Genomic DNA, 25,598 nt, shown 5'->3' with positions numbered 1-25,598 from the left:
AAGAATGCCTGGATTAATGCTCAAGTTATACAAACAAAGCTAGATTCAGCAGGCCTGGATCTAGTCTATGCTACAGCAAACAAGGTGTACCAATTTCAGTAAGAAGCAGTTCAAATATGCAGGCACTATAAGCCTTTAACCAGAAATTCCCAGCTCAGAAGGGCAGAGTCCAGCCTCTCCTCCCACAAGAGTGCAGACCACGAACCCTCTTAATGTAAAATAACTGGCCTGAAGCCCAAGTGCTTAAACCAGAATTAATACACTTTTAGAATAACAGACACTGAGCCCTCAATCAGCAGTTCCCAACTTAGAAGGATGTAAGCTACCTGTCCTGCCACTACAGTGCAGACCACAAACCTTCCTAATGTAAAACAACTGGTCTGAAGCCCAAGTGCTTAAACAAAAAGGCTTAGAATGAGTTACACCAAGCAGTAATAAATACAATTGAGTACATTTAAGATAACGCAAAAGCAAAATAAAGAAGGAAGAAACACAAATACAGTAAAAGCAGATACATTTTTTTTTTTTTTTTAGTGGAAAGAGAGAAAGGAAAGAGAGAAAGGAGTAGCAGAAACTAAGCTGATTGGCCTTCTCAAATGTTCTCCCTGTACTGGGTAGAATGAGGTAATGACACTAGACTGGGAGGAGAGTCCCAGATCAAATTTACACTAGGGGCGGGCAACTGCAAAGCCACCAACTATAAAAAACACTATACCAACAGGGAGGGAGGGTGGGAAACAAACTGCAGAAATGTATCTCACAGCTGAAAAGCAGCAGTGAGCCTTTAAATGAAAGTTTTAAACAGCTAAAGAAGCCTCTAGAAAAAAGAGTTTAACTGCAACAAGTTATCAGAAATAAACAACCCAACAGATGCTTAATAAAAGTGGACAATTTCCAGTTAATACCTCACACACAGTGAAACTAGCTAGAAAAATACACAGTACACAAAGTGCTATAAATAACAAAGAAATAAAGAACAAAATAAACAAAAAACAGGATACTTAATGTTATATATTATAGCTCCGAGTTTCCTCAGTGTCCTTCCTTCGATCAGTTCAGTGTGAAATGTCTTGAGCAATATAAGAACTTGGAGAACCTAATGTACAAATATAAGAGGCTACAATGGCAGCGTTTGCATTTACAAGCTTCACTGGAAGCCAAGATTATCCCCCGTGGTCTCAGAATACTCAATATGCCCACCTATGGAGAAACTTATCCTGTTTTACTTCGCAAATGGCAAGAAATTAACTTACAGTTTAGTTCCAAATACATGGAACTTCTACTGGAATTCTTTTCACCAATCGAACCAGAGCTTAAAGCAGAAATCATTGCTCGAGAGTCTAATATTACTGAGAGTTTCTCCCCAGACATTACCATCAGTAAGATGAACCAATTACAAGATAATATAATCACCTATGAAAAAAAAGCTTCAAACTACTAAATTGTCTAAATTGAATAGAGACAAATGTGATTTTGCTAATAATAACGTCTTCTCATGGCCCAGAGAAAATGTGCATAGAACTACTCAAGGGAACTTTGTTTCCAATAGCGCTCATAACACAAATTTAAATGAGCGCACAATTCGAGCTGCCAATTCCAGTTTCACTTCCGGTCTCTCTGTTGACTGAACAGCTACAACGAGAGTTCCCGCGGACGCTGTATGCATTGACAGCGCTCAACAAGATACAACTACTACACCAATTGCTGTTAAAACTTCAAATAGCATAAAAGAAAAAACGGGACATAAGACGAGGAATATACATCCACTGACACCATCTGCAGTACCACATGCCTCCAATAACTCTGCAACTGCGGATTCTAATATACAGGAAAGCAGAAACAATGCAAGTGTTTTTTTAGACACAATCAAAAAGGGCGACTTTACTCTAAAAACAGCACTACCTTTCAGAATTCGCACAAAGAGTCTTCCGCACAATGGACAGATGTCCAGGATCAACCAGATAGACGGAACAGTTCAACTACACAAGAGGAGACATATATAAGTACAGGTCTGGTTATAAATATCTCCTCTTTTGAACTTAATTGTGAACAACTTAATTTATTAAATAAAGGGTTATCATTTGTGCCTGCGAGGAAGGCAGATATAGCTGAAATGTTGGAAGATCTCAGGTTATTAGGGAGAAACCTATCTCTGAAATGTTTGTTTCCTACAAATGTAGACAATGTGCAAAATATTTATAAACATCCTAGCACATTTGTCCCAGTCACTCCACCAGGGATCAAAAGATTTATTGACATATGTGAAACTACATTCAGAGAAATGTGTATCTGATAGCTATGATTATTCTTTTTGTAATTTAACCTCAGAAGAGCAGAGTGCCCTGCAAGAACTGAAAAATTTACACTCTCTGGTTATTAAACAAGCTGTAAAATGAAAATTAAGTAAACTACGACAAAAAAGAAGAAAAAAGGTACCAACGCAGACCAACAGAAATGTTTAAAATACTTTACTTGCTTTCTCTTGTTAGCGCTTTCATGCGGACAATGACCACACTTCTTCAGACAAGTTTTACAACAAGTTTCACTTGATATATATACAACACAGTACTAATTATACAAATAATTATCCAATTAAAACAGCAATTAAATCATTAAATTGTGAATGAACTACGATACATATTCAGGAAAAGGCCTACCCAATGTCATGATGAATTTTAAAGAAAATATATACAAACATACATTATGTATACCATATTCAAATGAATGTGTTTTCCATTTATATAAAAGACATTTATAAAATGTTCAGAACAACTAAATAAATGAAATATCTATCTCATAAGAGCTTTAAGCTTTAAAAGACATTTAATTGAAAGGGCTTCATTGAGACCTGGGAATGTACAAGCATTAGTTTTGAGTTGCCATAGCAACTCTTGTTCTTCAAGTCGGAGATTCCATGGACCTCCTCTTGGGTTCTTATTAATCTTTTGTACCACTGTAAATAAAAATGTATGATCTCTATTCTCAATAATATGCTTAGCAAGGGCATTTGTAACACTTTTTTTAGAGATAGCATACTGGTGTTTATAGATGCGCTGTTTAAATTGTCGTTCAGTTTTGCCAAAATAATAAGCGCTACATGATTGGCAAACAGCTAGGTAAACAACACCTTTGGTTAAACAATTATATTTGTTATTGATGAAATATTTTACCCCTCTTATTTGAAATGTGGAACCTGTTTTAATAAATTTGCAATAATTGCAGTGTCCACATTTAAACATACCCTTGTTTGGTTTGTACTGACATAGTGAACATTCAAACAGTGTTTTTAATGATGGTGTTTTCTTAAAAACAACTACTGTTTTCACACCTAGTAATTCACGGCATTGTGAGTCCTGGAGAACCAGATCCCAGTTTATGTTTAAAATATTCCTAAACTCAATCATAAATTCATTGTATTGAGTTATAAAACTGGATCTATAGTTAGTGTGACTATCTGTGACACAGTTATCACTAAATACAACCGTAACATTTTCTGGGTTAGAATTTAATAATTGTTTGTTACTTTTCTGTAAGAGGGGTGCTAGAAGTCCATTCCTTCTTTTTATTTCTACTTCTTTCATCAAATCATCAAATAATTTAATTGGGTACCCTCTGTTTAAAAACATTTCTTTAAGTTTATGACATTCTTCGTAAAATAAATAATCCTCAGAACACATTCGTGAGGCACGGACCAATTGGCCTTTAACTATGCCTCTTTTTTGGAAATATGGGTGATGGCTCGAAAAGTGCAAAAAAGAATTACTGTACAAAGATTTTCTGTAAATACAAGTAGTAAAACATTCTCCACTTATGTCTTTAGAAATAAGAATGTCAAGAAAATTAATAGATACATCTTCTGAAGAAAAGGTGAACTGTAAAAAAGAAGTGAAAGAATTCATCACATTCATTAATTCAATTACTTGTTCATCATTAGCTCTAACTATCATGAAGATGTCATCTTGGTACCTTGTGTACCACACAATTATTTGTTGAAATAGTGCATGTTTAAATAAAAAGGAGTGTTCCCAATACGCCATTACAGTATTTGCGAAGGTGCCCCCACATGGGGCCCCCATCGCTACACCAGTTTGTTGTAAATAAATTTGATCTTTAAACATAAAGAAGTTATTGCTCAATACTAAGTCTAATAAACTGATAAGCAGATCAATGTCTTGACCTGGGTATTGTTTTAACAATAGAAAATCTCTAACCCAGTCAAGTCCAATATTCTGAGGAATAACTGTGTACAAATTACAAACGTCAGCAGTCAAGAGCTTATAATTACTATCAAATGTGATAGAATTTAAGTTCTTTAGGACGTGCCATGAATCAATGCATATTTGGGATTCAGTTTTCAATACTTCTTTTAATTTATTATCGACCCATTTTGCACAGGCGTATGTGATTGACTGCCTGCCGTCTATGATGGGTCTAAATGTTAAGTTAGTAATTCCTTTATGTAACTTTGGAACCACGAATATGACTGGTGTAAGGGGGGCTGGCATACTGAAATAGTGGTATAGTTCTAAAGATATACTACCTTCAATAAATAGGTCACTTAAAATGTTCTTAATTTTTAAGTATGCTTGATTAAATTCGTTTCTAGAAACCATCTTATAAGTTTCAGATGACAGCATTAGTTTCATCCTGTTGTTATATTCTTCTTCATGCATTAGGACTGCCCCCCCTCCCTTATCTGGTTTCATGACACAAATACCTTGATTTTTGACTGACTGAATTATATTCATAGCTGTACTAACAATATCATTGCTAAAGACATATTGATTGTGTAAATCCCTCAGATGAATTTCTGATATTTTTTCAAAAATGGCTAAATGGTTATTAAGTGGCGGATTATAGACACTAGGCACTCTTTCTTCATTTAAAATGTTATTGCAACCTTTAAACAATACACTTAAATTGAGTTTACGTGTATAAAGTTTCAGGTCGCATAATGTACGGCTTAAATTAAATTTAGTTGGTAAAGCAAAATTAAAACCTTTTGCAAGTAAATCTATGAGTCCCACAACTAAAGGTGGAGAGGTGTACACATACACTTTAAAGTCTTTGCTACTGGTATATACCACTAATGGTGTACAGTTCAAGTGGTGCCTTGTTACCTCTTGCATCTGTTGAACGTCTTCTTGTTCTGGGCTTTCTTGTTCCAGTTCCCGTTCGTTTTTCTGTAATTGCGCTGTTGTTGGTGAAAACCCGAATATTGCGGCTCATTGTTATGAACATCATTACGCTGGTTATAAATCCTTTCACTACGTCGAACCTCGGATGGTGTATCTGCACTAAGTTCTTGTTCTTCGTTTTGCAATTGTGAAAACTGATTAGGGGCCACGTCAGACGCAAAATATACGTCATTGTTGTTATTCATAGCGTTACGTTCAAAGGTTTGAGATGGAGATACTAATGTATTAGAAATAGGTGGATCAGGATAAGCTGAATGCTTATCATAAGCCTTTTTATCTCTAATGAATTTGCGTTTCTTAGTCTCATTAATTTTATTTAACAAGGAGTTAATACTAATAAAGATTCTCCCATAATCAAATTCATAGCGATGAAAATCACGATCGTCTTTGATTTCTTTTTCAAGGATTTCTAGTTGTAACTTCAAGTCAAGCATTTGTGTATTATAGGCACTAATCAAAAGTTCTAGAAAATTGAGCCCCTGCTGATTAAAAAATCCAATTAATTGTTTATGGAAGGGGGAGTCTTTTAAGACACCAGATGGATACTTCCATTGTCTTAACCCTTTCGGGACAATACTGTGCCTTATGCATTCACGGAAGTATGAGATCTCGACTTGAAGTTTTTTATATTTTAATAATGCTGTATCAAATTGCTTTAACTTGCACACGATATTTATATTAGTATTCAAATCCTCTTGATCTGCAGCATCTGGATTTGAAAAATTATGAAACATGTTATCAGTTTCTTGAATAAAGTCATGTAACAAAGGTGTAACCGTAGATAAATGCGTATTGCCATTGTTAATATTACTGTTGTTGTTAGAAACAGTCCGTGATGGTGGCAAGACACTTCGATTATTCACAGTGGGACTACATCTCTCTGGTTGTGCTGGAGGAATACTGTCCATGGAATCCGAAAGTGGATGTAGTTGTTCAGAACTATTTTCGCCATTTTGAGGATAAGGGACGCTAGGTACTGGTTGAAAAGCGACTCCTGTCCTCTGGCGAACTGCAGGCATTGTATCTGGATACTGGCTGTTGATTTGTGCTGCCAGGTCATCAACGCGCTGTGTAAGATGTTGAATTAGGGCAGTTAGATTACCGACAGAGTCCGTATCATTATTGTTGTTAGCCCTACCAATATCGAAATTGGGTGAAAACATTTCTTGAGACTGCAATTGTCGGTTACCCGTGCAACCAGCCATAAAACGAAAATTAAGTAAACTACGACAAAAAAGAAGAAAAAAGGTACCAACGCAGACCAACAGAAATGTTTAAAATACTTTACTTGCTTTCTCTTGTTAGCGCTTTCATGCGGACAATGACCACACTTCTTCAGACAAGTTTTACAACAAGTTTCACTTGATATATATACAACACAGTACTAATTATACAAATAATTATCCAATTAAAACAGCAATTAAATCATTAAATTGTGAATGAACTACGATACATATTCAGGAAAAGGCCTACCCAATGTCATGATGAATTTTAAAGAAAATATATACAAACATACATTATGTATACCATATTCAAATGAATGTGTTTTCCATTTATATAAAAGACATTTATAAAATGTTCGGAACAACTAAATAAATGAAATATCTATCTCATAAGAGCTTTAGGCTTTAAAAGACATTTAATTGAAAGGGCTTCATTGAGACCTGGGAATGTACAAGCATTAGTTTTGAGTTGCCATAGCAACTCTTGTTCTTCAAGACGGAGATTCCATGGACCTCCTCTTGGGTTCTTATTAATCTTTTGTACCACTGTAAATAAAAATTTATGATCTCTATTCTCAATAATATGCTTAGCAAGGGCATTTGTAACACTTTTTTTAGAGATAGCATACTGGTGTTCATAGATGCGCTGTTTAAATTGGCGTTCAGTTTTGCCAAAATAATAAGCGCTACATGATTGGCAAACAGCTAGGTAAACAACACCTTCGGTTAAACAATTATATTTGTTATTGATGAAATATTTTACCCCTCTTATTTGAAATGTGGAACCTGTTTTAATAAATTTGCAATAATTGCAGTGTCCACATTTAAACATACCCTTGTTTGGTTTGTACTGACATAGTGAACGTTCAAACAGTTATTAAACAAGCTGATAAGGGTGGTGGTATAGTTCTCTTAGATAAAGAGCTATACGTACAACAAATGGAAAAACTTTTATTAAATACCGATACATACCAGTGCATTTCTAAACCTGCTGTAAATGCCATTATTGATAAAGTTTCGTTTTTGCTTTTTGATTTACTTATAACTGGTTTAATTGATGAATCACTTTTTAAATTTTTCAATATTACTAAACCTGTTGTTCCAAGCATTTACGGCCTACCCAAGGTCCATAAAGATCTTTACATGCCACCAATGCGGCCTATAGTCTCAGGGGCTGGCTGGTGCACTGAACCCCTTTCTATATATGTTGAAGGTAGCCTACATGGCCTTTTAGAGAACTGCCACACTATATTAAGGGATACTAAGATGTTCCTAGAAAGATTACATAATAGAATGGATAGCATTGACGTGGACATGGATTTTGTTTTGGCTACCATGGACATAGAATCACTATTTACCAGCATACCTAACTTATGGGGCATTGAAATGACAAGAGAATTTTTGACAGTTAATAAGTGCTTTAACAATAGCAAAATTCAATTGATATGTAGTTTACTAGAAATTATCTTGGAAAATAACATTGTTACATTCCAAGAAAAGTTCTATCTACAGAAGGTTGGCTTGGCCATGGGGTCTCCCTGCACCAATAGCTATGCCAACCTTGCCTTAGTTTGCTGGGAAGAAGTTAATATCCTATCCGACAGAAATCCTTTTCTAGGAGAAGTACTCTGGTACGTACATTTTGTAGATGATGTCTTCATGTTATGGAAGGGCAATGGCTCGGATTTCACTTTATTTTTACAATATCTACATACTACCACTGAGTTTTTGAAATTTTCACACCATATTTCTGCCACTGACATCACTTTTCTTGATATACACATTACTAGGTCTCACTCAAATCAGTTAAACAGTACTATTTACTCTAAACCGACTAGAAAAAATACACTCTTGCATAAATCCAGCATGCACCCTAGACACATTTCAAAGAATGTACTTAAAGGTCGGGTCTTTAGGACTTTAAGACTACATGATAAAGATGAAGAAGCAGTGACTGCACTTAATAGTTTAAAATCTGATTTCCTGGAAAGGGGATATCAAGGTGATGATATTGATAAGACTATCTCTAATGCTTGGCAACTGAGACATGCCAAATGTAGACCTTATTTTCACTCTTTTAAGAATGACACTGCTGATAACAATGTAATTCCGACCAGTAATGATTTTAGAGTTGTGTTTCAATTTGCTAGCAATATTAACCAGTATACTGATGTTATTAGGAGACACTGGCACCTGCTACAAGAGGTCCCTAACCTTAATGCTACAATTGCTAATACTCCACGTTTTAGCTTTAGGAACAACAAGTCACTTAAACAGCATCTTTGTAATAGTGAACCACGCAACACTACATGTATTTCCACCCTTCAGAGTACTTTTCCATGTAGATCATGTAGTGCATGCCCATACATTTATAGCAAAAACACATACATCCATCCAACTAGGCATTTCAAGTTATATTCCAACACTTATTCAGATTGCAGGACTACTGATGTCGTTTACTTTTGTTTCTGTCAGCAATGTCCTGCCTTTAATGTTGGCAAAACCAATAGGCTACTTAAAGACAGAATTTTAGAGCATATTCGTGACATCACAAACAGTAAGCCAACAAATGCACTTGCCAATCATGTCATGTGCACAGATTCTTCTCATTTCTTCAAATTTTTTGTCTTGCAACACACATATAGAAGTTTGAGAGGTGGAGACATATAAAATGTTACAGAGAGCCACAAACAGAAATGGATACTTAAACTTAATGCAGAAAGATATCCAGGCCTTAATAGTACTACCTCTTTGATTTCTTTTTTAAAGGCCAGACGCCTTAAACATTGACAGCTATTATTATTATTATTCCTTACATCTACTATTTTTTATCTCTCAGATAATATATTCTATGTAGACATTATTATGCACATGCAAATGTATTTTATGCAGCTTTTATGCAGTTTTTATATACTATTTTTATGCATTTTATTACAATCCACACTATTATTATCTTTATCCTGCAACTGTTATTTTTACCCTTTAACTGTCTTTTTAAATAACTCTTGGTGTATGACATCACTAATTTATGAGATAATTGTTTTTTTACCTATTTAAGCAATGTAGTGCACTTTATCTTTGTCTGATGAAGCAACTTTTGTTGCGAAAGCGCTCACCTTTGTTTTTTGTTTTTATTCTTATTAAACGCTATTGTGTGTTACCTTGGTGCATTGTAGTTATATTATTACTCATCTTTTTGCACCTTGGTTTTTCCTGCAGCCATTTCTTTTCTGTATCAGGAGGAAGTACCTATGTCTATTACTACATTAGCAGTAATATACTCCACACCAGCAGTCATCAAGAGGAGTGTTTATGTCTTTCACTAAATCAGCAGTAATGTTCTCTATTACAACAGTCATAGGGAGGAAGTAAGTATATCTATTACTGCAGCAGCAGTAATATACTTCACACCAACAGTCATCAGGGTGAAGTATATATGAGTTTTACTATGTCATCAGTAATTATTCCACTACAGCAGTCATCAGAAGGAAGTATGTATGTCTATAACTACATCAGCAGTAATGTACTCCATTGCAGTAGTCATAGGGAGGAAGCATGTATGTCTGTTACTACATCAGTAGTAATATACTCCATCCCAGCCATTATAGGGAGGAAGTATGTGTGTCTATTACTATGTCAGCAATAAAGTATTCCATTACAGCAGTCAATAGGAGGAAGTATGTATGTCTGTTACTACATCAGCAGTAATATACTCTACTGCAGCAGTCATTGGGAGGAAGTATTTATGTCTGTTACTACATCAGCAGTAATATACTCTACTACAGCAGTCATTGGGAGGAAGTATTTATGTCCTTGCTGCACTGCTTTATGCAATCAAGAGTATGTGTATGAAATGCCCCACTTTGTGGGGTTCTGGTTAAGTGACACACTCAGATTCACAAAGTTGAAGGTAGGAAGAAACAAAGTCTGTACCCTTGAGACAGCTCATTAAAAGCTTGGAGCCTTAATCCCCTTCACTAACTGCTAGACCTCCCTTAGCTTCTTCTTATTGGAAACTATTAGATTTCTGATTGTTTGGAAAATGCATGTCCATGCAATGCCTACCATAGTTCTGCTGACCTTTTAAGTGAATTAGAGCTGTGTTGCACTTAAGGCTCTGAACTGGTAATGAATTGCTTCTTCTTGTCAAAATTGCAACGTTTGAATGCTCCCACCTCAAAAGATTCATAGGTACATTTGTGATCTGCAAGGATGTTTACAAGCCTAGCCATACATTCCCATGAAGTTTTAGCCTTTACATTTTAACTATGAATAACCCAGAAATGAGCTGAACATTTACATGTTACCCCTATCCATGAGGGACAAGGATGCTAAACTGGGGGTGAACTTGCAGTTACCCATCCATTTGTCCAGATTATATTTGAATAGTATAAGATGAGTACTTTGCTTTATTTGGAGAGAAATATGATTCTAAAGGAGTGGTATTCTCTGCGATACATGCCTACCAATCCAACGTGTGTTCTGTTTATGATACAAAATATTTGCCTACAGTGTGACTGTGAGCAAGTTACTCAGATAGTACTCCTGGGTTACCTCTGAAAAGAGATGCTTTCTCCAGTGGGAGTACCTGGTTAACAAATATATAAAACATAGTACTTAAAATGTGTCCCTTTTGGGGACCCCCCAATAATTTTTTGCTTTGTCTAGAACTCTTACGCAGAGACCTTGACAATTATTTCCATCTGTACCTTGCAATATTTGTAGCTTTCTGGCAAATTGTTGTGTCAGGCATGGGAGGTTCAGACTTAGTGTCCTTCAGAAAATACTTGCTAGTGCAGCTTTATACATACCAAGCTTTAGGCACCAGTGAACCCTGCAGTTGCTGGTGGCCCCCGACCATAACAAGTTATCTTATTTTGATATCTTGTCACATGCATGTCAACCCAACAATAGCTAGTACAGCAATCCTGTGTAATTAATAAACCAGGTGGGTAATAATAACTCATAAATCTCCTTTAAATATTTTTAATAACAGTGTTTTGTCAAGTAAAATACCTCACAATTTCATTAAATGTTTTACCACTGACATATTGTCCTTAAATTAGTTAAATCCTGCTGGTAGACATTCTCTTCACTAAAAAAGATCATAGCCAGCTTTATGCACCTGTAAAACCCTTGGCTGCAGGGTCCACCCTTAATGATGTTCGACTGTGTGGGGGCTTCACAAAAGTTGCTGCTAGGTGGGAGAAAAGAAGGGGAAAATATTAATTTTCTGATTACATTCTTTATCTAAAACAGAGTTGTGATATGATCCTATTAGGATAAAGCTTATAATCAGTGAATGAACATGAGCAAGGTAAGCGTTAAAGATCAGCAGCCCAGAGTGACCGATCTCAGCTGATGCTTGTCATCTTCAGAGATGGTTTTCTCTTTCAGGTATTTTTATAAATAGTGGCAGAACACCAGATACTGTAACTTTCAATGTATTTGCTCAATAGTTCTGGGCAAGGCCATACACAATATCAGACTAAAAGCTGAAATCAGGAACACTTTAAATATTACTCTAATTCTTTAAAAATACAATATAATAACATGTTTTGCATCAACATGCATTTTTTGGACAATAAGAAGTATGAAACTGATGTCTGGATTTATTGACTGACTGTAATCCTAAACAATTTACCAGCAAATCATACTTTTTATGAGTAAAACATATGAGGCAAAATCAGGGATATTGACAGATATACATTACTCCTCAATGAGGTAAATACAAGTGATTTACCCCTGTTGTTGCTTGATGACTGTCGAACAGCAGTCACTGATCTGTTGGGGCAGTACACGTATTTTAGAGGGTATTACTATTTGCAGAAATAATAGCAAAACTATGGCTTATGCATGTGTGTGTTGCAGTGTAAGAGTAACAAGATGGATGTAATTGATTTACATTTCTAGCACAAGCATTATCAGTGTTACCATTACGCTTGTGTGTGTGTGTGTGGGGGGGGAGTGGTTGCAGTATATTTAAGAGTAACAAGCTGCCATATTGTCATTCACTTACCATCACAAACATATACCTTACACATGACAGGTGGCTATCTTTGGTGAGTGAAAGCAACTATTCATTGCCATTGTGGCCCTGTGAGAAGGACTGTTATTTCACAGTGCTTTGCAAAGTTTGAATTGCTCTCTGCTTTTTTTATGTGGAGTGTACATGCCCTCCCTTGTCTGTGTGTGTGTCTATTCATGAGTTGTGGTTAATCACATCACCTGAAAAACATACAATAGTTGCATGTGTGTGTGTGTGTGTGTGTGTGTGTGTGTGTGTGTGTGTGTGTGTGTGTGTGTGTGTGTGTGTGTGTAGGGGTGGGTATAAAAATCTGATTTTTATCTGTGCACAGACATAACAATGTTGGGCACTTAACACAACTCTTTTGTGGAACAGTTAAAAAATGCAGTTAACAAGCAATTATATTGCAAAAGTAAGGCATAAAATAGATCAGAGAACATTCAGACACTTAGAACTTCTGGGAGTCTGGTGGACCCCACACCCTAGAATGTATGAATGGATTTTGATATGGATTTAGTGATAAGGCTCTACTCTCAGCTGCACCTATTCTAAAACCAGCTCAGCTCAGATGTGTGTCCAGAAGGTCACTGAAGGTTGTGTGGGGGCTGTGGATTGTGTGTTCATTACTTCTTTAATTCATAATCAAACCTTAGAGGTATGCACATGAGGTTTTATAGCTTCTGTTGAGGATGGAGACAGTATACTCACAGTTTCTTTTACTTTTTTCACAGACCTCAGAGGTGTACAAAGAAGGTTACCATAGCTTGCGCAGGGGCAGTGTACTGTCTATGAGCAAAAAAGTGAAATTCATTACTGTAGAACTTCCGTCAAAATCTCACACCAGGCTGGTTGCCTTTGGGGGAAGGGGTGAGGAGTGAGTAGGTATGCTATATATATATATATATATATATATATATATATATATATATATATATATATATATATATAAAACAGCATTCACTTGTAATTCATGAGCATGGCTTTCATTCCAGTCTAACATCAGAGGAATAACTGGGCAGTGACTGTGTTTTTTTTTTTTTGAGGGTAGGGAGACAGTATTACCAGAGAGGATCTGTGTTTCCTTACAACAGTTGTATTGTTAGTTTATTGTGACCTATCATTTTGTCAGCTTTGAACATTAAGCCTAGGTCACAACTTTTGTCTTCCCTGAAAAAAAAGAAGACTGATTTTTTTTTCTTGCTCATGATTTTTTTTTCAGGCCACCATTGGATTAAAAGGTTGGGAAAATGCTCTAAAATGTATCCCAGTGCATCTATAATCCTATGGCTTCTGGCACCCCTCAATTTAATGGAGTTATTTCCTAACAGTAATTACTATGCAGTCTTGGTCAATAAAGGTATGTTGAAAGGATGCAAGGAAAACTAAATTGAACAGCAGTACAATGTATTTCCTTAAATTATAGTTTCTGTGCAAGCTATTATTAAGGTTGTGGAGAAAAGAAAAATAATAAAATAAAATGTATTTCAGAGCGTATTGAAAAATCATGGCTTCTTAAAAAGGTAAAAAGTGAGGAAAAGGACACAGAGGTAATGTGCATGCTGTGGAAAGCAGGAGAAGTGTGTGTGTGTGTGTGTGTGTGTGTGTGTGTGTGTGTGTGTGTGTGTGTGTGTGTGTGTGTGTGTGTGTGTGTGTGTGTGTGTTTGGGGGGGGGCAGAGGGAAGCACTGGAGTTTGCAGGGCATGTGTCTGTATGGGGGAGGGCAGGCAGCAGTACTTAGTGCACCATTATACCTAAGTCCAGCCCTGTACACAGAGTTGTTACAATGGATCATTGTTGCAACTAAATTCCAGTAACTATAAATGTCCCTCTGTAAGATGGGCTAATATAGTATGGTGCACAAGCTTCTCAAAATATAAGAACATTCTAGATAAAGTTCATTCTGTCCATACTACCTCAAACTCTACAGCATGAACTAAACATTGCTTAGAAGGGATAGCAGTGACAGGCTGATACTTTGGAAGTGTCTAGGGGGCACCCAACTTGACATTTGCTGGGGCCCCCAAAATGCTAACACCAGCCCTGACTTTTTTAAGTGTGTAAGGGAAAGATTTTAAAATCTGTTCCCGGTTGTTGGATCTTTGTCTCTTATTCTTGAGCTAAGATATTGGGAGAGCATGGGGATATACAGTAGGATACACTTTATGCTTCTCGTAGTAGTGAGCTGAAATACACTACTCAATCATTATTTCTGCATTTGTTCATTTTATTTCAAACAATCATATAAATGTACAGAGCTGTACAAGATGCTGTAATTGATTGTCATGTCTATGTGTGTGTCTGTGTTTGGGTGTGCATCCTGCATGTTAATGTGGTTATGATATGATATAAATGAAAGAATCAGTTGTAGTAAACAGGGGCTTCATCATATGAGACATGTTTTTTTTGGGTATGATCATTGTTTTCCTTGTTTTGCGGACTATTGACAGTGTGCATATTTGACTGTACAGCATAAAGTCTGAATTTAATGTTAAAATATTAACTATAAATGCATTTTTAATTTAACTTGTGTTTTGCAGGCAAAATGGTGTGAAATGCATTGTGTTGGACTAAAACAGTTTGGTACTTAGTGCAAGTGAGTTAAGGCTATGACCTGTTAATTAGCTGCTTCCTGTGCAGCTTTTAATTTCCTCAGCCTTTGTTTGTCTACTGTGAGTCTGACCAAGTCAATTTACCAGACAGTGCTCCTGGGCTGCCCCTGAAAAAAGACACTTGTGTCCAGTAGGCTGCCCCAAACTGCTAGCCCCTAATTAGTGCTTCATTATATGTTACTTGACTATGAATCCCTGCACATCTATTGTACTTTAATGGCTTGCCAGATGCATTTTCAATAAATGTGAGTTTCAAAGGAAAAAAAACTTTACTGTTGTTCGTGTTGTCTGTTTTCAATGTGAAAGTGCTTTTTTTTTGTTCATCAAATGGGTGTCAGTTTTTTTGCTGTAATACTTTGAATAACATTTTTAAAACTAAATAGAAATCTCAGTGGTCATTAAAAAGTATAGAAGAAAGTAGTACATGAAAATAAAATTGCTAAAGATTCCAAAGACAACCACAAGGCATTCTATAACTATGTCAAGAATCTAAATGGCAATGCTCAGATCTGCTCTAAGCTACAACAGAATGGCATTAAATATACTGATCCCAAGGATATTGCCAATATCCTGGCAGATCAATTCAGTGCCAACTTCACCCCCTCTCACCCCATAAATGACCCATTTCAATACCGGAAGATTGCTAGATTCCAGTAATAACGGCCACATAGGTAAAAAACACACTTTCCAATGCTAAGAATACAACATCCATGGGACCAAATGACATCCTGGGCTGTGTACTACATGAACTACAAAATGAACTGGCACCTCACCTAAGTGTCATGTTTAATCATAGCCTCACCTCAGGCTTTGTGCCCACTGAGTGGTACACAGCTACAGTTATCCCACTCCACAAGGGGGGATCCACCTTGGATCCCAGAAACTACCTTCCCGTCAGTCTGATGAGCCTGATCTGCAAGGCCATGGAATGTATTATCATAGAACTTCTAAACAAAAACATTGGCAACCTTCAAACACTGGACCCCACCCAGTTTGGGTTCGTGAAGGGACGATCTTGTCTCCAGAACCTGATTGACTTCTTCGAATCAGTCTCCAGAGCCGTGGATGAGGGTAAGGCGGTCCACACAGCCTATCTGGACATCACCAAGGCCTTTGACACCATCCCCCACTCTGGAATCATAGAAAGACTTACTAAGTTGGGCATTAATCCCTACATCACTCAATGGGTTGCCAACTGGCTTACTGACAGAACCCACACTGTAAAGGTAGCCAACTCCAAATCCAGCTCCAGACAAGTGACAAGTGGAGTACATCATAGTTCAGTCCTGGGACCGCTCCTGTTTGCCATCTACTTCTATGAAGTACAGGCCAGCACTAAGGGACTCTGGCTAACAAAGTTCTCAGCTGACTGCAAACTGGGAGCCATTATTGAATCCCCAAATGATGTGGATACTCTACAAAAGAGCCTTACAGAATCAGATGCTTGGTGCTAGAGCCATGGGCTCAAGCTCATTTCCAAGAAATGTATAGTTATCCCCTTTGGGAAAAAAATTTACCTGTGAATTACCATATAGGTGGCAGTACACTAAACACAGAAAGTGTGGTAAGAGACTTAGGGACACAGGTGTACAGTGGTTTCACCTTCGATAACCACATCGCCACAGAAGTCAGGAAATCCTTCTATGTGGCACACCTCATCACTAAGGGCTTTTCATCCAGAAAAAAGGAGGTCAGTGTCCCACTGTACTCATCCCTCATTAGACCCATTATAGAATACAATGCTCCATTTGATATGTACCTCTCATGACATCTGTAACAACTGGAAAGGCCTCAGAAATACCTCACTAAAAGAATCACAGGCCTAAAGCAGATGCCCTACACTGACCACCTTAAAAACTCCAGCTATACTCTGTCGCATATCGTCTACTCAGAGGTGATCTCTGCTTAACACACAAGACCATGTCAAACCCAGAGCTGTTGGACATCATACATTTAAAGAAATCCCAATCCCTCAGTGCCACACACTCCAGGGATCTAAACCTTGTCATCACAATAAACAAAACATGCTGCAGGGATAGGCTCCTGACCCAGAGACTCCCCAGACTCTGGAATAGACTGCCCATACATGTCAAGCAGAGCACCTCTTTGGCCCTCTTCAAAAGGAACCTTGACGATTGGATGGGAAAAAGGAAATTCACCACGGGGATCACGTCAGTCGCCCTGCTAGACAGAGGTCCAGGGAAGTAAATAGTTTGGGAAGAAATAGCCAAAGAATTGTTATGGCTAGGCTTGTATAGGCCCTAGGGCCGATAGTCTAGTACCAATCTATGAACCTATGAATGCTAACCAGTTTGAACAGTGTTTTATGGTTACTGGAGACAGACAACCCTTTCTTCTTCTTCTTTTTCTTCTTTCGGCTTTTCCCGGTTAGGGGTTGCCACAGTGGATCATCTGCCCGCTCATGATTGGCAGTGGAGTTTTACAGTGTCGAGTTGCCAGCCCGGTGCCCAACCTTCCACAGAAGGCACACACATGCACACACTCACACCTAGGGCCAATTTAGAGTGTCCAATCCACCTACTGCACGTCTTTGGGATGTGGGAGGAAACCGGAGTACCCAGAGGAAACCCACGCGACCACAGGGAGGACATGCAGACTCCACACAGGAAGCACCCCAGCCAAGAATCGAACTGGAGAGCCTCTTGCTGTGAGGCGGCAGGGAGACAGACAACCCTTTAAAAGGTTTATTTTTATTTCTTTGCCTAGGGCCCCATTTAACCAAGACTGTAGGTATAAAAGAACTTTTTTTATAAATATAAAGTCCATAGTTAACCATTGTGTGAGCTTCCTTCTTAGTCGTTAGTAAATGCATCACATTTTACCCATCTTTCCACATTTTGCAAGATAGAGTAGCAGTCTATGTTTTGAAAATGGAAAGTTGACTGTGGTTGTGGTTTAATTCTTTTGCTTGTTTGTGTTACTCTGCCTAGAGCCCCATTTCTTCATGATCTGGCTCTGCTCTTATTATTCAGAAATTACACATGAGTATTTAAACTCATATGTATGTATTATTTTTTTTGTATGTTTTCCTGTCTTTTAAACCAGATAGAGGTGCAACCAAGAACACTGCCTAGTTAAGTGACTTAGTTGTATAGTAGGCTAATGGGGGTATAACAATGAAGCACTGTACCCTTGACTACAGGGAAATACTTACTATGAGTTTATATTCTTAATCCTCTATAGTATCTGTGAGACCTTCCATGTGCCTTCATGTGCTGGTAAATCAATAAGGATTACAATTACTAAGTTTTATAGTCAGTAATGCCAATTGTTAGAGTTTCATAATTTTTGTTCTTCAAATGTTCAGAAATGTCTATTGATACAAAACCTGTGGTTCTGTTAATTAAAGTAGTTTGCCTCTTATCTGGCTCTGATTTTGTAGAACATCACTGATGCTGTTGCATATTTATGCCCCTTACCTTGTAACTTCATTTTTTAGGGTAAATCACTGAGGGTTGCTGTCAGTTAATAATGGCAGCCATTACAGTTTCATAGATTTTTATTGTTTTTGAGAATGTGTAAGTAATTTGGAGATATCTGACATTTATGTTAATAAACTGCTTCCTGTACTCAAGCGTAAAGGGCTTGAACCAATTCATTTCCATTTGCCTACTTTGAGACTTTGAGCAAGTCACTTAGCCGGACAGTGCTCTTTGCTGTCCCTTGATAAGGGATACTTTGCATGTTGAGGTTACCTGGTTATCAAATATATAAAATAATATTTAAAATGTATCCCTTTTTTATTATTATTATTATTAGCTTTATCCAGAATTCTTGAGCCAAAAATTTAAGAGATATTTTTGTCTGTTCCTTGTGAAATTAGTGACTTTTGACAAATTGGTGCAGATTGTGATCACTAAATAATGACAGGTATATGAGTTTCAGAGTTTGTCTCCTTCAGAAAATGCTTGATGATGCAAAGCTTATTAGTCTATCAACATTCTAAGCACATAAGACAAATATCTGAAAACTTTTTGTCATTCAATTTTTATTATTATTCTTTGCTTCTTATTCTTGAGCTAAGAAGTTGAGAAGGCAGAGGGGAATTGCACTTTATGCATACATTTCTGGACCATTATTTATGAATTTATTAATCACTTCATCTCAAGGTACATATCCAAGATGTACAGACATACAAGTGGCTGTAATTGATGGGTGTTTGTGATGGTGTGTGAGCATGTGTTTGTGGGGGGGGGGTGGCAAAGTTCAAACTATTAGCAATGTAGTGGGTAGAATGAAGTAATAACTGAGATGTGGAGAAAGGTTAAAGTTGTTTGTCACTGAAAATTTATAATTGGACACGTTAAGAGAGAATATGAGAATAATTTCCTTAGTTTTGTGTGGGTGGGGGAGAGGGGTCCTGGACGTTTTCTAATTACTCAAAGGTCTCCAATGTTTGAACAGCTGGATGTGTGATAAAAGACAACATAACTTTTGTCTTATAATGGTGTAAAAGGAAATTTTTAAATTGTAACCAAGTAAGCAAGACTGGGGTTATAATATAATTTTTATAAGTATAAAGCCCACCGTTTAACCATGGTGTGAGCTTCCTTTCTTATTGTTAGTAAATGTGTCACATTTTACCTGTCTTTCCACATTGTGCAAGATAGTGCAGTATTCTATATTTCGAAAATGGAAGGTTGACTGTGGTTGTAGTTTTGTTAATTCTTTTGCTTGTTGGTGTTATGGATAGTGTAGTATTCATGTTGTTGGAAGTGGGCTCTTCCTGTATTGCTTGATTCTGACTGTAGGTTATTGTATTTTTAGAGAATGGGCAAACTGTACATCAGCATTCTGACATGAGAATGAACGTTCTTCAGCAGGGTATTAATATACAAGTAATGCCTGCTGAAAAACACGTCTGCTGCTTCACGGCAGCAGATCAAACTGCCATGGAGCTCGGACTGAGAAAACCAAAAGGCCGCCATTACTTTACCCCTGCTATTAGAGCTTTTGCTGTTAAGAGAGTATAAAATGTGATAAAAAGAAGACAATTAAAAAAAAATTATATATGTGAATTTATGTCAGTGTGTGAGTGCATGAATGTATGTCAGTGAAAGTGAGAGTGAACGAGCCATTATTTTACACTCGGTAAGCAACACTTTTACTGTTTAGCAAGTGTAAAATAAAAAAATTTAAAAATGTAAAATAAAGCATGTGTGTGAGAGTGTATGCATGTATGAGAGTGAGAGAGAGATATATTGATCGAGTGAAACAGAAAAAAGTGTGTGTGTACATATGTTTATCTTTCTGTCTGAGTGTGTGAGTGAATGGATGCATGAAAGCAGAAGAGTGTGTTGACATGTGAGAGACAGAGAGAGTAAAGTTTGAAAGTGATGGAGCAATCCCCTGGCAGCAACAGCAGTTTTGTGTACCTCTCGACCTCAGACATACCTGTCAACCTATTAGCACAAGAAATCGGGACAAAGCCTGACATAATGGAGGGACAAATGCTAAGAAATAGAGACACGTGTTAAATATAGCTCTTATAAACTTAGAAAGTTGCTAGAATAACAGGATTTGTGTTAGCATGTATTTTTTGAAGGATTTGAAATCTGAAATTTAAATCCATGTCACTATTTAGTGACTTTAATCATTCCAGTGGCTTGACGAAAAACACATTTTTTATGAGGAACAGACCGAAAATATGAGGCAAAAATCTGGGCATTCTGCAAAAATATGTGCAATTGAGAGGTATGCTCTTAGATCAAGGTATCTGGATAAGCCTTAAATAAATGGGATAAAGGTTCAAAATAGGAACATATTTGTGTTGGCATGCATTTTCTGAAGAAGAGGTGTGTGTGTGTGTGTGTGTGTGTGTGTGTGTGTGTGTGTGTGTGTGTGTGTGTGTGTGTGTGTGTGTGCGTGTGTGCGTGTGTGCGTGTGTGCGTGTGTGTGCGTGTGTGTGTGTGTGTGTGTGTGTGCGTGTGTGTGTGTGTGTGTGTGTGTGTGTGTGTGTGTGTGTGTGTGTGTGTGTGTGTGTGTGTGTGCTTGTGTGTATGTCTGTAAGAGAAAGAGAGAGAATGAGATCTACCACTGGCAGCAGCAAAGAGGTTTGTATACCTCTGGACCCTTCAGCTGAAGAAATCCAGATAAAGCATAAAGTAAAAGGGAACAAAGGCTCAAAAATAAGAACAGATTTTAATTATTGCTCTTATAAAATTACAAACTTGCTTAAATAAAAATATTTGTGTTAGCATGTATTTTCTGAAGGAAATAAAGCTCTGAAACTCAAATGTATGTCATTATTTAGTAACTTCTGTTTCCAATTGCTGGCAATAAACCATACATTTTAGGAGTAAGGGAACAAAAAGAAAAGTAAATGCCTGGACTTTTTTAAAGTGTTATATTTCAGGTGTAAAATGCTTCTTCCAGTACCATTAACATATACCACTGCAAGTTTGAAACATTAGGCAGTGGAACTATTTTACATCAAAATATATAAAAAAATAAATAGTGCTTAAAAAGTAAATAAGTAAGTAAAACACAACAATTTTACAGAGATCCCATTCTCTAAGCACAACAATGCCCTCCGGGGTGTGTGTTAATGTGTAATTAATGCCCCTCCAGGAGTGTAAAGGCCCTCCCTCATAACACCCCTGAGTGGGCATTAATTACACGTTAACATACACCCTGTCGCATATTATTGCTTGCTTAATTTGGTGGGGGGGGGGTTGCTTGGGTTGCCCATCTGAAGCCTTGCACTTTTACAACTTGAGTCGTTTCCCCTGAGAATCTCTAATATTTGAAGAACTGGGTATGTTGTAAAAGTAATATAAAGTAACATTTAAAAATGCTGTGAATTCTCTTTCTAGATGTTAGTAAATGTTCTATGTTTTGCACATGTTCTCCATTTTATGAGAAATACTATAGTGTTCCATATTTTGAAGGTGGAAAGTTAACTAAATCTGCAGTTTTTTTTAATTATTTTGCTTGTTGGTGCTATGGTGTTATGGTAATGTTAAACCATACTAAGTTTTCTGAAAATGAGGACGCCTCGGCTTAAGATTTTAAGGATATGTAGTTTTAATGATCTTGGTCATTAAAGCCACAAATTCTTAAAATCTTCTGCTAACACTTTTTTAATTGAGAGTTATAATAGCATTTAGAAAATTATAACTGTTTAATTTAAAATACTACACATCAAAAAAAGTATAAAAATCCTGGAACAGGTTATTGTGACAGGCAGTCTCTTTGAGCGCTACACATACTTTTAACTGTCCCTGATTTTGCTTCAAATGTTTGTCCCGTCTCACATAACTATTTTGATTTTCTGGTAAATCACTCATGATTACAGTCAGTTAGTAATGAGTCATTAGAATTTTATACTTATTGTTCAAAAACGAATATTGACGCAAAGCTTGCTGTTAGATTAACTTCTTAAGTGAGTTAGTATAATATTTAAGAAATTGTTCCTGATTGTGACTCCCCTACCATTATTTTTGCCTTTGTTCAGTATTATTGGCCAAATAAGTTGAAGGGTGAGTTATTACCCCCAAAAATTCAGTTGTAATTTATTTCTGTTGGTGCTACTTCAGCAAATCAGAAACAGATGAATAGATGGTTCATGTTGCTGAATTTGCTTGGTACACTTTTTGCCTTTATCAGTGTTGTTTTCCTTGTAGGGGCAGGAAAAACAGCATCTTGATTTGCATTCTCAGTAGCTCAACAGGTCACATTTATCTGTGCTGCCATAGATTGTAGGTTCTATTCTGATACTAGGTAGTTGGATTCATTTTCCAGTGCAGCATAAGGGGTGCTGTACTTCTGGGGTTACCATCCTTTGCATGAGATGCTAAACCAAGGCCCAATCTGCTTGAGTTGGTGGTAGCTTTAGTGGATGTAAAAGATCCCATGGCACTAATCAAAAGAGTATGGGAAGTTTTCCAGTGTCCTGGCCAAATTTCACCTAGTCAGTATGAATAGCATTTTGAGTCTCCTCTGAAAAGAGGCCATTAGCCTAGTGGCACTAACCAGGTTAGTAAAAAATATAAATAAATTATGGTTGTCACTATATATCACTTAATTCACTATATCTTTGCACTTTTGACCATTTTAATGAATCAGAATCATTAAATGGTTATAGTTACTGTGTCTAAATTGACCTGTCACTGTAGAGTGATAGTGTGGGATTTTTCCCAGAATCCAGTTCAAGCCCCTTATATATTTGTCATGCTAGACATAAGGAAATCAGATTTTTAAAACTTCTATGTAAACAGAATGGCATTAGTGTGAGTCATATTGCACATCATCTGGAATTTGCTTTCATTTTCAGTTCTTTGAATTACTCTAATCTGTGTTCTCACAGTAGCTCTTACCTTTAACAGTGGTTGTAAATGCTTAACAAAATAAGCGATCTAAGTTGCATGTTTTAAGGCCTCCAATTTTTATTCCAAGTGTTGATAGACCCTCTCACACATTCTTCCTGAGGTATCAGAACTATCATTGTAATCCAGGAGCTGTTAACTGATCACTCTTACTTCTAATTTAAATAACGTTTGACAATAATCTAAACTATTTTGCTATTCTTCAGTGGTTGTAATGAAAAAAATATGTATTTTAGCTTAAATGCTGGCAAAATGTACTGTACTTGTTTAAAAACTATTTCCTTACAATATAGCATAGAACAAAATGTCTGTCTTTTTCTTCAGTTTGGGTTAATAATATTTTTTTTGTTTTTCTGCTGAGGCAGAAATGCCTTTTTGCATTTCATTTTTCTACCTGTGTATTGACCCTTGACATTGTAGCAAACCAGCACTTCACTCAAACCATAATCTTTGAGCATGACAAATTAGTAGCTTTTCTGTTTTGTGAACATAGCCAAGATTTTGATAATACTGTTTTTTTGTAGTGAAATGCTCTTTCATTTTTACCTGTAGACTGTGGTTGAGTTGTTACAATGTATCATGGATTGTATACTGTATTGGTATGGTCGTTTGGTGTTTTTTCACATGTCCTACATGAACAACCTGCTAGCAGCTGTGCCCATTATTGTGCCCTGGCAAGAAAAGGAATGAAAATGAACTGGCACCTCACCTAAGTGTCATGTTTAATCATACCCTCACCTCAGGTTTCGTGCCCACTGAGTGGCACACAGTTACAGTTATCCCACTCCACAAGGGGGGATCCACCTTGGATCCTGGGAACTACTGCCCCATCAGTCTGATGAGCCTGATCTGCAAGGCCATGGAACGTATTATCATGGAACTTATAAACAAAGACACTGGCAACTTTCAAACACTGGACCCCATCCAGTTTGGATTCGTGAAGGGCCGATCTTGTCTCCTGAACCTGATTGACTTCTTCAAATCAGTCTCCAGAGCTGTGGACGAGGGTACTGTGGTCCACACAGCCTATCTGGATCTTGACAAGGCCTTTGACACCCATCCCCCACTCTGGAATAATAGATAAACTTACGAAGCTGGGCATTAATCCTTATGTCGCTCGATGGGTTGCCAGCTGGCTTACTGACAGAACCCACACTGTGAAAGTAGCTGACTCCAAAAACATCTCCAGACAAGTGACAAGTGGAGTACCTCAGGGTTCAGTCCCGGGACCGCTCTTGTTTGGCATCTACTTTTCTGAAGCACACACCAACATTAAGGCACTCTGGCTAACAAAGTTCGCAGATGACTGCAAACTGGGAGCCATTACTGAATCCCCAAATGTTGTGGATACTCTACAAAAGGGCCTTACAGAAACAGATGCTTGGTGCCAGAGCCATGGGCTCAAGCTCAATGCCAAGTAATGTATATTTATTCCCTTTGGGAAAAAACATGTACCCATGAATTACTACATAGGTGGCAGTACACTAAACACTGAAAGTGTGAAAAGAGACTTAGGGACAAAGGTAGGCAATGGTCTCACCTTCGATAAACACATCGCCACAACAGTCAGGAAATTCTTCTATGTGGCACATCTCATCACTAAGGGCTTTTCATCCAGAAAAAAGGAGGTCATTGTCCCACTGTACTCATCCCTCATTAGACCCATTATAGAATACAATTCCCCATTTGGTATGTACGTCTCAAGACATCTGCAACAACTGGAAAGGCTGCAAAAATACCTCACTAAAAGAATCACAGGCCTAAAGCAGATGCCCTATGCTGACCGCCTTAAAAAACTCCAGCTATACTCTGTCGCATATCGTCTATTCAGAGGCGAACTCTGCTTAACATACAAGGCCATGTCAATCCCAGAGCTGCTGGACATGCTGCACTTAAAGAAATTCCAATCCCTCAGAGCCACATGCTCCAGGGATCTAAACCTTGTCATCACAATAAAAAAAAAAACATGCTTGAGGGGTCGGTTCCTGATCCAGAGACTCCCCAGACTCTAGAACAGACTGCCCATACATGTCAAGCAGAGTGCCTCTTTGGCCATCTTCAGAAGGAACCTTGATGATTGGATGGGAGAAAGGAAATTCACCCCAGGGGATCACGTCAGTCACCCTGCTAGACAGGGGTCCAGGGAAGTAAATAATGTGGGAAAAAATCGACAGGGAATTGTTATGACTAGG

This window comes from Protopterus annectens, chromosome 3.part0, assembly GCF_019279795.1.
Source record: "Protopterus annectens isolate FY-2018-M chromosome 3.part0, PAN1.0, whole genome shotgun sequence".
NCBI lineage: Eukaryota > Metazoa > Chordata > Ceratodontiformes > Protopteridae > Protopterus > Protopterus annectens.
This window is presented reverse-complemented; position numbering follows the sequence as displayed.